Genomic DNA, 12515 nt, shown 5'->3' on the forward strand with positions numbered 1-12515 from the left:
ATTGCCCGGACAGTAGAACTAAAAGGTACTCCAAATAGGTGTCGTACATTCCACCAATGAGGAAGGTTGCAAGTGTGTCAGAACGATATGGGAGACCATTATCTGTTTTGATCTGAGTCCGAACACCCGAGACAGCAGAAGCTTGTAATAAATCACGCTTTAGCTTTTTTCGTTTGCTGGTGACTCCCACAGCAGTCCTGAACAGGTATCTACGATCGCACTAATGTACTTTTGTCGGCCAGACGGTGCAAAATCAGTAATATCAGTTTGCCATAACTGGCCTGGCTGCAAGCCCCGTGGATTTACTCCTTTTTCTCGCCAAGGCATTATGCGGGCAGAATCGGGAAAAGCTGCAACATCAGACGGAGCTTGTTCCTCGGTCAGCGCAAACTGTTTTTGGAGCCATGCTGAGGTTAGACGGAAGTACTTGTGAGCTTGTCTGGCTTGTTCAAAAGGAGATACTTCTGTCACTGCCTCAAGTTTGTATATAATGTTGTTTCCCTCTACTAGACCACCTCGTAGGTTAGAGTGGCTTTTTATATGCATTATCAATACTGGCACTGTCCTGCAATCTAACGTGTTCCACAAATCTAAAATGGTTCAAAAAACAAGGCATTGGAAACTCGCCGCAAAAGCGCTATACGTAGTCTTTGTATAACTCTCACAACATAAAGAGAATCTGCTACTGGACTAATTGAGCAGTTATGCCATTTTTGTAATTCTGCTAAGCGTATCGAGGACAGTTTCTTTTAAGCTGTCCCATCTCTACGCAAGTAAAACCCGCTAGGCCGTCAGAAGCAGGGCTTCGGCCTTTCGTTGCCGGCTAAAAACGCTGCAGCCAAAGCTTCAGCGTTGGCTCGAGTATGTATTTTTGCCTTTTTTACCTTGCGTTGCATAATCGGTACCCATGTACAAGCTTCCATCATCTCTGCTCGAGAAGCTATTTTTCCCAAGCCGGCTAATATCTGTCAGTATTGAGTGTTTGCACTAGTCGTGGTCAAATCTTTCCCCACAGCAGCTTTTGCCTCTGGTGTCAGGTTAGGAGAAGCATCTATAGCTTCTTTGAAACGGTCCTCAAAGTTATATATGGCTCCCCAGGATCCTGCTTTATTGTAGAACAGGGTGGAACAGGGTTACCTATATTTGTTAATTCTTTCACTGCAGTCACAGCAAGCCCTCGCCGCAAAATCCTCGGAGGAAGCGTCACCTCAGCGGCATCATCCCCATATCGCCACGACCCGGTAATCGGTCTGCGCTAGGTAATCGCAATGGATCATCTGCCGCTAAATGAACATTTTCTAATACTGCCAATTCCACCTTCCCCTGCCAGTTGTCCAAGAACAGCAAACACCCCATTGGGGGAAGCAATAACTCTATCAATACCTTAATATCTGTTGGAGTTAGTACTTGCCCCTTGAAAAATGAATCCATTAGCTGCATCACGTGCCTATTATCCATACCATATTGCACAACTGCAGTTTGCAATTGCTTAACCGTTTTTCAATCAAAGGGCTACCACTGCCTTTGTCCTCTGTTATTTACGTGCACTGACATTGCTGTAATACCGCCAGGTAACATAGTCCCTTCAACGGTCGCATACGTGACTACCCGTTGTGAGCATTGCCCTTCATTACGAGAGTCATCTAGAAGAGTATCTCTATCCTGATGCATCGGGGTAGCACCCAAATTTTCATTACTATCACTCGTACACAATTCCCTTGTCTTTCTCTGCAGATCAGTAAGTCGTCGCATATTTGTAAACAGATCTGCTGACCCAGTGTCCAGCCCTTTTTCATATTGTGTTCTCAAATATTCATCTGCTTCTCTTACAGAAGCACTGACCACATCCCATCCTCTGCACATTTTCTAGCCCATTTTTGTATTTGCTCCTTTTTAATACGGAGCTCCTCAGGAGCGAGGTCCAATTCCGCCCCTCCCGTTCCCGTTTTTTCCGTTTTTCACATTCCCTGCCAATTGCCTCTAACCATCCTTAATTGCACATGATGCCTTTTTATATGCTATTAACCACGAAGTTCTACCATTTCTGCCAACTAATGGTTTCCTAGCTTTTAAAACTTCCTCCATATGGCTATCCTGCCGTCTCAGTAAGTCATCAGGATGCGCACACGGCTCTCCTCCCGGAAGTCAGGGAGAATCTGCGTCGCTCCATCCCGGCGCTTCATCGGGTCCTCCGTCAAAGGCACGTCAGCTGGATTAACTCGTCCTGGCTCGTAGAAACTTGCCGGTTGTCGCCGTTTATCTTCGTAGGCAGGCTATGGCTTAAAGGGTGCAGCGCGTATAATTTGCTCTCTGCTCCAGAACTCCAAATGTGATACGGGACATACCAGGGGTATCGATTTTTTGGAGTTCTCAGAGCAGGGGCAGTTCGCGGCAGGCGGCTCCGAGGGGACGGCACACGTTTCCGGCTCCCCTCAGACATCCTCCATCGGCCGCCTGACCCTCCTCCCGCTAGGGTCCGGCGAGGTCGTGGGACTCGCAGCTCCCCCTCGTGACCGCTTCCCACAGTTCAGTCCCTACCTCCTCCTACGTACCTGGAGAAAAAAATCCGTCCGTCGATGGGACACACCCCTTTCACAGGGCCAATAGTAAAAGACGCCCCACCGCTTCTTTTTCTAAAAATCTTCCTGTTCGTGCAGCCAGCCGCAGAGTACTTTTCACTCTGACTTTTTCTTCCACAGATGCCGCGTTTTCGACGTCACCCAATTCCCTGTAGATCTTTTATTTTCTTTTATCAGTAGGTCACGGTTCTGAAGAATTTGAGAGAATGTGTCATATTAAGTTGTATGATCCTTTGGAATCTATTCATAGTAGTTTAGACAAACTGAAACAGCATGTTAATAAGATGGTCATTGTAGAATTAGGGTTTGGAAAAATGGTTTAAAAGCTTGGAAATAGGTGGGTAGCTGTTTGATCTTATTAATTACAATTGCATATAATGCTGTTATGCTGCAGCATAAAACATATGATTAATGACATAAGTACGGCTTATTTGAAAGATGAATCAGCGCGTTGTAAACAAGGCCCGGCCGGTTCAAAAACAAAAAGGGGACATTGAGTTCAAGAAAATTCCTCAAATCTCTCACAATGTGTGGATGGGTTTCTATTAGATGGAGATTTGTTACTGAAGTAGCTAGGCCCCCAGACGTTTCAAGGCCACCTCGGAAAGCTGGAAACACAACGGAAATCATCAGAGCTATCAACAGCGAGACTCGGGCTCGTGGACAGCTGTTGAACATAGACAATATTCAATCAGTTGACGGACGCTTGGAGCGTGGACGCGTGATCAAGACATAACTGCATATATAAGGAGGCCTATTTGTGTAATAAATGGCTTTGCTTGATTTCTTATGGGATTGTGTGGAGTCCATGATTTTTCACGCTGGCAGGGGCCTCACCCCTTGACCCCCATTCCATTAAAGTAATGGATTTTACTGCTGTCTCTGCTCTTGGAGGTACAGGGACGGGGTGCTGTTTGGGGTCACAGTCCTATCCCTGCTGTTGAAAGCGAGGGCTCAGGGGGGCTTGGGGCAGACTCTATAGGGGCTAGGGGACACCCAAAGGATGTCATGGGGACCCTGGTCTTCAGGAGCAAAGGATACAGTGGGGGACCTCATGACCTTTTGGCATTTAGTGATCTTTTGACCCCAGGTGACATTTTGACCTCTGGTGACCTTTGACACCTGGTGACCTTTGACACCGGTGACCTTTGACCTCCCGTGACATTTGACCCCTTGGTGACCTTTGACCTTCTGGTGACCTTTGACCTTCCGGTGACCTTTGACCCCTTGTTGACCTTTGACCTCCGGTGACCTTTGACCCCTTGGTGACCTTTGACCCTTGTTGACCTTTGAACTCCGGTGACCTTTGACCCCTTGGTGACCTTTGACCCCTTGTTGACCTTTGACCTCCGGTGACCTTTTGACCCCTTGGTGACCTTTGACCCCTTGTTGACCTTTGACCTCTGGTGACCTTTGACCTTCCGGTGACCTTTGACCCCTTGGTGACCTTTGACCCCTTGGTGACCTTTGACCCCTTGGTGACCTTTGACCCCTTTTTGACCTTTGACCTCCGGTGACTTTTGACCCCTTGGTGACCTTTGACCCCTTGGTGACCTTTGACCTCCGGTGACCTTTGACTTCCGGTGACCTTTGACCCCTTGGTGACCTTTGACCCCTTGGTGACCTTTGACCTCCGGTGACCTTTGACCCCTTGGCGACCTTTGACCTTCCGGTGACCTTTGACCCCTTGGTGACCTTTGACCTCCGGTGACCTTTGACCCCCTTGGTGACCTTTGACCTTCCGGTGACCTTTGACCTCCGGTGACCTTTGACCCCCTTGGTGACCTTTGACCTTCCGGTGACCTTTGACCCCTTGGTGACCTTTGACCCCTTGGTGACCTTTGACCTTCCGGTGACCTTTGACCTCTGGTGACCTTTGACCCCTTGGTGACCTTTGACCCCTTGGTGACCTTTGACCTTCCGGTGACCTTTGACCTCTGGTGACCTTTGACCCCTTGGTGACCTTTGACCTTCCGGTGACCTTTGACCTCTGGTGACCTTTGACCCCTTGGTGACCTTTGACCCCTTGGTGACATTTGACCTCCGGTGACCTTTGACCCCTTGGTGACCTTTGACCCCTTGGTGACCTTTGACCCCTTGTTGACCTTTGACCCCTTGGTGACCTTTGACCTTCCGGTGACCTTTGACCCCTTGGTGACCTTTGACCCCTTGGTGACCTTTGACCCCCGGTGACCTTTGACCCCTTGGTGACCTTTGACCCCTTGTTGACCTTTGACCCCTTGGTGACCTTTGACCCCTTGTTGACCTTTGACCTCTGGTGACCTTTGACCCATTGGTGACCTTTGACCCCTTGGTGACCTTTGACCTCTGGTGACCTTTGATCCCTTTTTGACCTTTGACCTCCGGTGACGTTTGACCCCTTGGTGACCTTTGACCCCTTGGTGACCTTTGACCTTCCGGTGACCTTTGACCCCTTGGTGACCTTTCACCTTCCGGTGACCTTTGACCTTCCGGTGACCTTTGACCCCTTGGTGACCTTTGACCTTCCGGTGACCTTTGACCCATTGGTGACCTTTGACCCCTTGGTGACGTTTGACCCCTTGGTGACCTTTGACCTCCGGTGACCTTTGACCCCTTGGTGACCTTTGACCCCTTGGTGACCTTTGACCTTCCGATGACCTTTGACCCCTTGGTGACCTTTGACCTTCCGGTGACCTTTGACTTCCGGTGACCTTTGACCCCTTGGTGACCTTTGACACCTTGGCGACCTTGGCCTTCCGGTGACCTTTGACCCCTTGGTGACCTTTGACCTCCGGTGACCTTTGACCCCTTGGTGACCTTTGACCTCTGGTGACCTTTGACCCCTTGGTGACCTTTGACCTTCCGGTGACCTTTGACCCCTTGGTGACCTTTGACCTCCGGTGACCTTTGACCCCTTGGTGACCTTTGACCCCTTGGTGACCTTTGACCTCCGGTGACCTTTGACCCCTTGGTGACCTTTGACCTCTGGTGACCTTTGACCCCTTGGTGACCTTTGACCTTCCGGTGACCTTTGACCCCTTGGTGACCTTTGACCTCCGGTGACCTTTGACCCCTTGGTGACCTTTGACCCCTTGGTGACCTTTGACCTCCGGTGACCTTCGACCCCTTGGTGACCTTTGACCTCTGGTGACCTTTGACCCCTTGGTGACCTTTGACCTTCCGGTGACCTTTGACCCCTTGGTGACCTTTGACCTCCGGTGACCTTTGACCCCTTGGTGACCTTTGACCTCCGGTGACCTTTGACCCCCTTGGTGACATTTGACCTTCCGGTGACCTTTGACCCCTTGTTGACCTTTGACCTCCGGTGACCTTTGACCCCTTGGTGACCTTTGACCCCTTGGTGACCTCTGACCTCTGGTGACCTTTGACCCCTTGGTGACCTTTGACCTCTGGTGACCTTTGACCCCTTGGTGACCTTTGACCTTCCGGTGACCTTTGACCCCTTGGTGACCTTTGACCTCCGGTGACCTTTGACCCCTTGGTGACCTTTGACCTCTGGTGACCTTTGACCTCTGGTGACCTTCGACCCCTTGGTGACCTTTGACCTCTGGTGACCTTTGACCCCTTGGTGACCTTTGACCCCTTGGTGACCTTTGACCCCTTGGTGACCTTTGACCTTCCGGTGACCTTTGACCTCTGGTGACCTTTGACCCCTTGGTGACCTTTGACCCCTTGGTGACCTTTGACCTCTGGTGACCTTTGACCCCTTGGTGACCTTTGACCTTCCGGTGACCTTTGACCCCTTGGTGACCTTTGACCTCCGGTGACCTTTGACCTCCGGTGACCTTTGACCCCTTGGTGACCTTTGACCTTCCGGTGACCTTTGACCCCTTGGTGACCTTTGACCTTCCGGTGACCTTTGACCCCTTGGTGACCTTTGACCCCTTGGTGACCTTTGACCTCCGGTGACCTTTGACCCCTTGGTGACCTTTGACCCCTGATGACCTTTGACCCCTTGGTGACCTTTGACCCCTCGGTGACCTTTGACCCCTTGTTGACCTTTGACCTCCGGTGACCTTTGACCCCTTGGTGACCTTTGACCCCTTGTTGACCTTTGACTTCCGGTGACCTTTGACCCCTTGGTGACCTTTGACCCCTTGTTGACCTTTGACCTCCGGTGACCTTTGACCCCTTGGTGACCTTTGACCCCTGGTGACCTTTGACCTTCCGGTGACCTTTGACCTCCGGTGACCTTTGACCCCTTGGTGACCTTTGACCTTCCGGTGACCTTTGACCCCTTGGTGACCTTTGCCCTTCCGGTGACCTTTCACCCCGGTGACCTTTGACCCCTGGTGACCTTTGATGCCCGGTGACCTTTGACCTCCTGTGACCTTTGACCTCTGTTGACCGCTAACCTCCTGACCTTTGACATCTGGTGACTTTTTACCCCGGTGACCTTTGAACTCTGGTGAGCTTTTGACTTCTGGTGACCTTTTGATCTCAGGTGTTCTTTTGACCTTGGGTGACGTTTTCACCTCTGGTGACATTTGATATTTGTGGTCATTTGATCCCATGACTTTCCACCTTTGACCCTGGACCTTTGACACTAGAGCTTTGACCACTGCATTTTGAGTCTGTTTCCCTGACCATCTACATGTGCCCTTTCAGCTATGATCCTTGACATATGTCTATTGATCTCAGACCCTTCCGTGCTGACCTCTGACACTTGAGACTGACCTCTGCCCGCTTTTATAGGGAATTTCAATACACAATTGTATTGGCAATATAATTATTTCTATCTACTTCCTAGGAAATCTAGGTTTAAATCTGTATTTAGTCATATTGCAAGTGCAATAGCAGTAATAAAGTCCTGGTGCTGTAATTTTCAGTGAGATTCCAGGTAATTTGATAAGGGTTGTGGGTGGGGTGTGGGGAGACTGATCCCTCTCTTTTCTTAGGCGATTGTGGGAAGGGCTGGGCGGGGGTCAGGGTATTTGAGCCCCAATCTTCAGATAGGGAGCTCATTCCGCTCCAGGACCGCTTCGGTGCCGGTTTTCTGTCGCTCCTTCGGCAGTCGGCAGGTTTTGAGCCGTTTAAGCTACGTGGGCAGCCGTCTTAGGAGAAGCGGAGGAGTCCCTTTGAGGTGAGAGCTTCGGGCGCAGGAAAGGTTCAGTAGTAGCTGTAGTAGAAAGTTGGTTTGTCATCATGTTTCTTATTTTTTATCTGCTCCCTAGAAATTCTAAGTTGGTCTCCATACTGAGTCTCATTGTAGATGTAAGAGCAGTAATAAAGTGCAGGTGCTGTCATTTCAAGTGAGACTCTAGGTAATTTGATAAGGTGGTGGGTGGGGCTGGGGTGATCGATCCCTCCCCTTTCCTAGGGGATTGTGGGAAGGGGTGGGCGGGGCTCAGGGTATTTGAGCCCCAGTCCCCTGGCAGGGAGCTCATTCGGCTCCAGGACCGCTTCGGTGTTGGTTCTCTGTCGCTCCTTCGGCAGCCGGCAGGTTTTGAGCCGTTTAAGCTACGTGGGCAGCCGTCTTAGGAGAAGCCGAGGAGTCCCTTTGAGGTGAGAGCTTTGGGCGCAGGAAAGGTTCAGTAGCAGCTGCAGTAGAAAGTTGGTTTGTCATCACGTTTCATTTGTTGATTCAGTTCCAGGTGCTTTGCATTTTCCAATAATTCTTGACCACGATGAAGATGGAGTGTCGTTGTATCTTATTTTTTATCTGCTCCCTAGAAATTCTAAGTTGGTCTCCATACTGAGTCTCATTGTTGATGCAAGAGCAGTAATAAAGTGCAGGTGCTGTCATTTCAAGTGAGACTCTAGGTAATTTGATAAGGTGGTGGGTGGGGCTGGGGTGATCGATCCCTCCCCTTTCCTAGGGGATTGTGGGAAGGGGTGGGCGAGGCTCAGGGTATTTGAGCCCCAGTCCCCTGGCAGGGAGCTCATTCGGCTCCAGGACCGCTTCGGTGTTGGTTCTCTGTCGTTGCTTCGGCAGCCGGCAGGTTTTGAGCCGTTTAAGCTACGTGGGCAGCCGTCTTAGGAGAAGCCGAGGAGTCCCTTTGAGGTGAGAGCTTTGGGCGCAGGAAAGGTTCAGTAGCAGCTGCAGTAGAAAGTTGGTTTGTCATCACGTTTCATTTGTTGATTCAGTTCCAGGTGCTTTGCATTTTCCAATAATTCTTGACCACGATGAAGATGGAGTGTCATTGTTGTATCTTATTTTTTATCTGCTCCCTAGAAATTCTAAGTTGGTCTCCATACTGAGTCTCATTGTAGATGCAAGAGCAGTAATAAAGTGCAGGTGCTGTCATTTCAAGTGAGACTCTAGGTAATTTGATAAGGTGGTGGGTGGGGCTGGGGTGATCGATCCCTCCCCTTTCCTAGGGGATTGTTGGAAGGGGTGGGCGAGGCTCAGGGTATTTGAGCCCCAGTCCCCTGGCAGGGAGCTCATTCGGCTCCAGGACCGCTTCGGTGATGGTTCTCTGTCGCTCCTTCGGCAGCCGGCAGGTTTTGAGCCGTTTAAGCTACGTGGGCAGCCGTCTTAGGAGAAGCCGAGGAGTCCCTTTGAGGTGAGAGCTTCGGGCGCAGGAAAGGTTCAGTAGCAGCTGCAGTAGAAAGTTGGTTTGTCATCACGTTTCATTTGTTGATTCAGTTCCAGGTGCTTTGCATTTTCCAATAATTCTTGACCACGATGAAGATGGAGTGTCATTGTTGTATCTTATTTTTTATCTGCTCCCTAGAAATTCTAAGCTGGTCTCCATACTGAGTCTCATTGTAGATGCAAGAGCAGTAATAAAGTGCAGGTGCTGTCATTTCAAGTGAGACTCTAGGTAATTTGATAAGGTGGTGGGTGGGGCTGGGGTGATCGATCCCTCCCCTTTCCTAGGGGATTGTGGGAAGGGGTGGGCGAGGCTCAGGGTATTTGAGCCCCAGTCCCCTGGCAGGGAGCTCATTCGGCTCCAGGACCGCTTCGGTGATGGTTCTCTGTCGCTCCTTCGGCAGCCGGCAGGTTTTGAGCCGTTTAAGCTACGTGGGCAGCCGTCTTAGGAGAAGCCGAGGAGTCCCTTTGAGGTGAGATCTTCGGGCGTAGGAAAGGTTCAGTAGTAGCTATAGTAGAAAGTTGGTTTGTCATTATGTTTCATATGTTGATTCAGTTCCACGTGTTTTGCATTTTCCAATAATTCCTGACCACGATGAAGATGGAGTGTTGTTTTTTGGTTTGTATTGCTGTATTAATAGCTGTATTAATGTAATAGCTGTATTAATGTAATCTTTTCTCCTAGAAGAGTGTCTTGTCTCCAGAACCTTTGCAGTGGTCCCTGGTAGAACAATCAAATGTATCTCCTTGAACTCAGCCAAAGTGAGCAATGACTTGAAGTCTAGTACTGACAAATATTATTTGGGTGCTTAATTGTACGTATGTCTTTGCTTTCCTTATTGTAGGTGGTGACGGGGAAAGTGACAACTGCAGGAAGATCACCGTTAGCCCACGTCGTGTTTTCCTCTGTTGAAGATGGATTTGGTCCCTCAGCCCTCTAAAAGTTAAGTGGAGGCACGAGGGCTTGGAAGGGGCTGGGAATCGCAGGGAGGGTTTTAAGTTCTGAGACAGAAAAGGGCAGTCCCCTTTGGGCAGAGAAATGGGGTCAGACAACTTTATAGTGCGATGCCAGCGTGTGCCGGGCAGGGCCGCTCCAGCCCGTGTCTGTTGTCGTGTAGTTTGGGGAGCGTGCTTCGTGTCTGTCAGACGATCTCGGGTATCATTGCGTTCCAGGGGCAAGAAAGTCATTTCAAGCGTCATCCCGGGGTCTGGAAAGCCGGTGCCGATCGATGTAGCGCTAATCGGCTGCTGGTTTTCTTGTATCAGCAGTCGAAAGGGTACATGGTTCTTGTATCTTGAATGTTTTTTGTCAGTTGTGTTTTATGGTGTAGTTCTGGGCTGCAACAGCAGCTCTCATCTCTGCTTATCCAGTCTAAGGGACTGGCACTTCTTCCCAGCATCTTGAAGGTTTTAAGTTTTGCAGCAGCTTCTCGTATTTGTGCCGTCTCTGCATGTTTGCGCCAGGGCTGCCGTCTCGTAAGAGTCCGTGACGTTTGGCTCCTTTTTTTTCTGGGGTGGCATTTGAGGCTCCTCGCCTCACCACTGCCTCCCCGCAGGTTATTTTTATCGTTGCCGTCTCTGATTTGGAGTTATTTTTGTTGTGGAGCATTTTTGGTGTTATTGCTGTCGGGTCGTCTATAATGTTGTGTGGAGCATCTGTCTAAGCACGTGCGCATTTGGCTCGGAGCTGCTCTGCCCGGAGGTGTAGAGTTAGGAGCGGGTGGACCGAGCTTTAGGAGTCCACGATTGATCTGTGGACATGTTATCCTGCGTAGGCATAGGCTGTGCGGTCATCTGGGACGGAGTAGCTGTGGGCAGGGGAGCGGACAGTCCGTACCGCAGTGGTTTTTGGGACTCAATTAGACCTTATTGTGTGATTCCTGAATAGAAAGCAGACCTGTGGAATGGTCAAGCTGTTGATGAGCTCCTGGTTACCTTGTTGAATACCTTGATTTCAGATGCAGAGGGACAACTTGGCACGAAAGAGCGACGGAGGAGGCGAGCCGAGCGCCGTAAGCAAGCAGGTCGGTGCGTGGTGGGAGCAGGAAGCTGTGCCGTGTGGCTCCAGCTAAGTTTGGTCGTTTCCATGTTTTCTAGGTGCGAAGCAAAGTGGAAAGCTGGGTATCGGCAGCGCAGCTCCTCTGGCAAGGTGAGCACGGAGCCGTGGTAGGGGCGAGCAGGAGCGTGGGGCCAGGGATTCGTTCAAAGAGCTACGGATCTTTTTGTTTCTCCCCGTCTTAGGCGTCACAAGCGATGAGGGTTTGTGACCGCGCCCGCGGCACGGAATGCCGTGGAACTGAGCGGGAGGCGGGTGTCGCGGAAGGGGTCGGAGTCTACCCCACGGCACCGTGTGCCGGTACGGCTTAACGAGCGTGTGTTTTCTTGTGTTCCTGTAGATGTTGAAGAGGAACCCAGCGATGCAGGAAGATCCCTGTTAGCGCGTGTGGCGTTTTCTTCGTCGAAGATGGGTTAGGTCCCTCGGCCCTCTGAAAGCTAAGTGGAGGCACGGGGGCTGGGAAGGGGCTGGGAATCGCAGGGTTGGGGTTAAGTTCTGATAAGGGCCGTCCAGAAACAGTTCCCCTTGGGTGGGTAAAGTGTCTGGGGACCTTTACAGTGTGATGTCAGGGTGTGGTGGGCAGGGCAGCTCCAGCCTCTGTCTGCATTGTGTAGTTTGGGAAGCCTGTCTCGCGACTGTCCGACGATCCTGGGGTCTCGTTGCGCTCCAGGCGCACAGCATGTATCTCGGGTGCCATCCCGGGATCTGGAATGCCAGTGCCAATTGGCTTGGTGTCAATTGGGTCCTGGATTCTTGTATCATCAGCCGAAAGTGTGGGTAGTGGTTTCATTTTTCATGTTTCTTGTCAGTTGTGATTTACGGTGTAGTTCTGGGCCGCATCATCAGCGGTTGTGCTCTGTATGCATCCAGTCTATGGGACTGGCACTTTAAGATGCCGGGAAGAAGTTCTTAGTTTTGCAGCAGCCTTGCGTGTTTGTGCCAGTGCCACCATTTCTTAAGGGGCCGTGATGTTGGGCTCTTATTTTTTTCTGGGGTTGCAGTAGAGACTCTTTGCCTCACTGCTGCCTCTCTGCAGGTTCTTTTGATTGATGTAGTCTCTGTTTTGGAGTAGTTCTTGTTATACAGCACTTTTGGTGCTGTTGATGTGTTGTCTATAATGTTTTGAGGTGCGTCTGTCTGTGCATGTGCACATTTGGCTCGGAGCTGCTGTGCCCGGAGGCGTGGAGTCAGGGGTGGGTGAATGGAGCTCTAGGGGTGCACGGTTAATCTGTTGACACGTTAAACTGCATTGGCAAAGGTTGAGCCGTCATCTGGGATGGAGTAGCTGTGGGCAGGGGAGCGGACTGTTCCTTCTCCAGTGTTTTGGAGACCTAATTAGAGC

At 50.6% G+C, this 12515-nt stretch overlaps 1 long non-coding RNA gene across 1 annotated transcript; it reads left to right on the plus strand.

Annotated features, from left to right (window-relative positions):
• Positions 1-10750: 10750 nt before the first annotated feature.
• LOC135579244 (uncharacterized) lies at positions 10751-11615 on the plus strand. The gene is made up of 3 exons (XR_010471968.1): positions 10751-11141; positions 11215-11266; positions 11514-11615. It is a non-coding gene; the product is annotated as an uncharacterized LOC135579244 (long non-coding RNA).
• The last annotated feature ends 900 nt before the right edge of the window (positions 11616-12515 follow it).

The sequence above is a fragment of the Columba livia genome, chromosome 3 (genome assembly GCF_036013475.1).
Source record: "Columba livia isolate bColLiv1 breed racing homer chromosome 3, bColLiv1.pat.W.v2, whole genome shotgun sequence".
In the NCBI taxonomy this organism is placed as follows: Eukaryota; Metazoa; Chordata; class Aves; order Columbiformes; family Columbidae; genus Columba; species Columba livia.